The 4,794-nt window shown below is 41.1% G+C and overlaps 1 long non-coding RNA gene and 1 pseudogene across 1 annotated transcript; one reads left to right on the top strand and one right to left on the bottom strand.

Moving 5' to 3' along the window:
- Nucleotides 1-1,079: 1,079 nt before the first annotated feature.
- On the top strand, nt 1,080-1,193 carry LOC134063213 (5S ribosomal RNA; annotated as a pseudogene).
- A 456-nt stretch (nt 1,194-1,649) lies between these two features.
- LOC134062632 (uncharacterized) lies at nt 1,650-2,462 on the bottom strand. Its single transcript, XR_009935477.1, has 2 exons — nt 2,042-2,462; nt 1,650-2,008 (listed from the first exon to the last, which is right to left on the bottom strand). It is a non-coding gene; the product is annotated as an uncharacterized LOC134062632 (long non-coding RNA).
- Nucleotides 2,463-4,794: the final 2,332 nt, after the last annotated feature.

Raw genomic sequence — 4,794 nt, 5'->3', positions numbered from 1 at the left:
ATGAAAAGCTAATATCAGCGTGCTTCATGAAGTTTTGCTTGACAGCAGTTGCTACTACATAGCCTATGTTGTCGGATTAGATGCAGCATTCGATTGACGTGTGTCTACTATTACGTATAAGGCCTATATAAACCGTGCGCTAAGGAGAAGCGCTCATTCACGTCTCCGTCGCCGGAGGGAGCGCCACGCTTTCTGTCGCTAGTGTACATCTGGACATGTATGGATCATTGGCTGCCAGTGACTCTAGCACACCAGTAGAGAACTGCATTAGGAGCAGTTGTTTTTTCTTTCTCCGTGGCGAAGATGAAGCAAAGAGGATCCACGAAACAACCCTCTTTACAACACATGACCTGAATGCGCAGTCCTAACTGGCCAGAGACCCAACTCGGAGCGTCCGCATCCCGACCGGTATGTGTACGTTGTTTTCATTGAGAGGCTAAGTTTCTAAAACGAAGCTCATATTTTATGAATTGTAAATTAGGGCTGTTCTCTCCAATGAAACGTCCCCTGTGTTTTCGCTCTGCTTAGAAAAACGGATTTTTTTTTTTTAATATCCCATCAAATACTTAGTGGTTTTATATTCTCATGCATGGCCAGACACTGATTTCTCTCCTTAGCTTTGAGTATCATCTTTGTTTGAAAAGCTGAGCTTTTTTTTTACTCCAGTGACATTTTCTAATTTACTTGTGGTAGTTTCAAATGGTGTACACACCAAGTGGTTTTTGCCATGCTATGTCACCATTACAATTTATTTAGCTTCTAAACAAATCTGTGAGCGTTTTAATCAGAGATAAAGCTGCCCTATGTATGTTGTACTGTGAGTAAAGTATGTGCACTTGCTTAACCAAACTCTTCTGTCAGTACCCATCGTTTTTAGGATAAAGAAGGAACAGTTATTGGAAATGTTACCAAGTTTTAAATGCCATTTGTTGTATTCTTCACTTTCAAAGTTGAACTCCACGCGGAAAATGCGCCTTTGTTTTCTTGAACACAATGTAGCGTACCTCACCTTTCACAACACACGCGTCTCCAACCCGGGTTAGGGAGCTTTAAGTAGGTTACTTTGGCCGGTTGCTTTCGCTTACGGCCATACCACGCTGAACACGCCCGATCTCGTCCGATCTCGGAAGCTAAGCAGCGTCGGGCCTGGTTAGTACTTGGATGGGAGACCGCCTGGGAATGGCTCATGACCCCCACAAGTACATATTGCTCAGCCCTGGGAGCGAGCAAAAAGGATCAAAACGGACAGCTCCATCTGGTGGTCAAAGTCCTGAAGTGTTATTTATTAGGTGGCCTAATTTATTGAAATCCATTAGTCTGCTGAATATTTTGCTCTTTATTTTCATAGTTTGATTTGATCTAGCTGATGAGATTCATAATTTTCAAGAGGAAATGTGTGCAATATTACATTTGGGCTGAATCAAGACAGGGTGTAATGCATCAGTGAACTGTCACTTTGTCTGGAAGACATCAGAGCCGTTCACAGAAGTCATCGTTGTGATCACTCAGGGGATACAGCCAGCGCACAGAGGGTATTCATACCTCTGGTAGAGGCAGAGAAGACACAAGGACTTCTAAATTATGTGGTTTTTTACACTATCCCACCCCTTCTGAAACCCAAGCATACAGAGACTCCAACATACTTGAAATACTTTTACAACTTTTATTTTTCACCTAGAATGTGTTTCATTTGAAAAGCAGTGCATGAAAGCACATGTGAAACGTTAACTACCATTTGCAAACATTTAGTTAAACATGGAGCTGACAGACATACAAACATTACAAGGACACACACACACACACACACACATAACAATAATAATAATAATAATAAATCAAGAACACTTAATTAAAAACACAAACTTGTACTTCAGATAAAAAAAATGAACAATTGGTTTGTACTGGCCAAAAGCCCAATAAATAACAGGATTATCCAAAGACTCAGGTCACCAATCAACAAATAAAGGCTCAAGCCATTCCTGTAAGATACATTTGTTGTGTGTGTTTTCTTTGGCAAACTTGTGTTAAACATAAAGCAGACAAAGACATACAAACATCACAAAGACATGAAGCTGACAAAGACGAACAAACAACACGTATGACAAAAACAGATGATATGAACATGAACGACCATTAAAGGGTATGCAAACTGATTGTGTTAGATTGGAACTGCTTAAGGTTAAAATGATGGAGGTTAGATTGGCCTTGATATTGAACATGACAGAACATATTTATATATATAAAAAGATAATACAAAGTGCCTTTTAAGAGCAACACAAGTAATAATAAAAAACAAATATAAGAGCATTTTTAAACTGTTAAGTGCATGTTTTAAACTTTTGAACTATATAAATAAATAGATTGCTTGTTTTTGTGCATGTGTTTGTTTGTGTTTCAAAGTACTTCAGCATAACACAAACAAGCCTCTTTCTCTCTCCTACAGATGGCACAGGAGAAGTGGCATCACACAGGTGAGTTTTTTACAGTTATTCACATAGTTCTCCTCTTTTCCAACTCCGCATCCACCACACATTTCAAGTGTTCAAAGCTGTCGTGCACCACATTGTCAGACCCAGAGGTGGTGGATATCCTAGTGGATGGACAGGAAGAAAATATCTTCTGGGTGCTTCCAGACACTTTAAGGTGTGTACCTCTTCCGCTGTCCACTACAATTGGGCACGTGGCAAGCCCCACATGGCCGCGAGAGCTTGTTTGGCATGAATGCCTTGACTGTTGGTGCAGGACGTACAAAGCTCTGGCTGCACGATGGCCCACGAAACAGGACGGAGGGAGCCTGTGGCTGTGGGGGGAGAACCAGCAGTATGGGTGCTGCCGACACAGGGGGTGGTCCATAGGTGGGCGCAGCAGGCTTTGGCTGGAGATGGGTGGACGCAGCAGGCCCTGACAGAATGGGGATGGGCGCAGCAGGCTTTGGCCGAGTGGAGGAGGACGACACCGTGGGCTGAACGGACCGGTTCACAGGAGGCACAGGCTCTGGCTCTTCAACATATAATCTGGAAATATAAAATACACACGCAATGAGTATTGATATTACGTGTGTGCTATTTGCTTTCCACAGCCAACAGGTGAAAAAAAGTGCTTATGACAACCAAAAACAGCCCATTCATTCATCACTTTGTTTTTAACATGCAAATCGCGGTTGACATGTTTACACTTCTAAGGCATATTTATACATCAAACGTCAACTCCACACTTAAGTAACACCACCTCTATGGTCTTAAAAAGTGAGCTAGAGTGTCTGATGACATTTTTAAAGTGTTTCCAGGGATTGTCAGGCAGGGGCGGTTCTAGGGGCGGGGCCACAGGGGCCCTGGCCCCTACTGAAATCTGATTGGCCCCCGAAGTGCCCCTGTTCCATTAATCGCCGATGAAAGAGCAACCGGAGTCTTTTTAACGCACACATTAAAAACGCGCACATTTTCTTTGTTACATTGCTCCGCTATTATTAGTCACAGCGAGATGAGACTTATATTGCAGGAAAGAGCAGAACCGGGGCTTTCCAACGATACTAGAGACTTGTCTGTACGATCAAGTATGAAAATAAAATAAAATCATGAAGTTAAATCAAAGTATATCATATTTACAGTCTGCTCTGCGTTCACCGGCGCATCCAGAACTCTCGCTTGAATTACTCGCGGACCACGCATCGCACAGACATGACACGCATATCAAATGAAAGAGGAGAAGCAGAGCTTTGCATTGATACCAAATACATCGATAATTTCGTATTATAAAATCAGACGAAGTTACAAACAAATAATAATGTCATATAGCTAAATGGCTACCTTTACTCTCGTTTGATTTCCTCGTGAAACCGCTATCAAAAAGATATGGCACGCATGTCAGATGAAAGAGGAGAGCTAGAGCTATCCACAGATACCAAATACAACCTTCTAGGCCATAAAACAGACGAAGTGACAGCAAAATAATAACTTCATTTAGCTCCACTTACCTCGTGTTTTTGTGTGGCATAATAGCCTATGTTCATAATCCAATGTTATCATGTGTTTCTCTTTGACAAGTCACGTTCATAACACGGTTTTGAGATCCTAGCAAACTCCTGTATGGTATCCAATTCAAGACTCATATTGCATCCAAATTTGTTTGTCAAATAAACACTTTTTGCCTTTACTGTGTTCATTGCAATGCAGTAAAACAAATATTATAGAGAATCATCATCTGTGCACGTCATGTGTGCTATCGCAAACAAGTCATGTCAGATCAGCTAGTGTCACAAATATGGAGAGATCAGCTAGTGTCACAAATATGGAGAGAAAGTCATTTTTTTCATCACTAAATAAAAATTGCCATTTATTTCTGGAAGGCACACACCACATATTTCTGTAAATTGCTCAGCCCCAAAGTATACCTCCATCATGGTTCTTATATTGCCATTTTCAGGACAGTCAGGCCTACACAACCATGCAAGTCATGTTGAGCTGTCAGCTTGCTGTGGTGAGATAGCCTACACGTCAAAATGTAAGAATTTGTATAGTACGCTTTTGAAATTTGTATTATTTAAAAATCTAAATCAAATCAATGCAAGTATTTATACATGATATTGTGGCAGATCTGGACTGTGCTGAAAAAAGCAATATGTAGCATGTGTGAATGGCACTTACAATGACCAGAATAAATGCTTCTAACTAGAGGTAGTGAAAATGCCCTTAAAACAGCTTAGGGCTCATATTAAACGAGTGGCTGCTCTGCTCAGTTGCAGCAAATAAATAAGTAGCCTATAAGGGTAAGAGTAGCCTATGTGTATCAGATCAA

The sequence above is a fragment of the Sardina pilchardus genome, chromosome 17, assembly GCF_963854185.1.
Source record: "Sardina pilchardus chromosome 17, fSarPil1.1, whole genome shotgun sequence".
NCBI classification, from domain to species: Eukaryota; Metazoa; Chordata; class Actinopteri; order Clupeiformes; family Clupeidae; genus Sardina; species Sardina pilchardus.
Note: the sequence above shows the minus strand (reverse complement) of the source record. Positions and strands in the feature narration are given on the sequence as shown.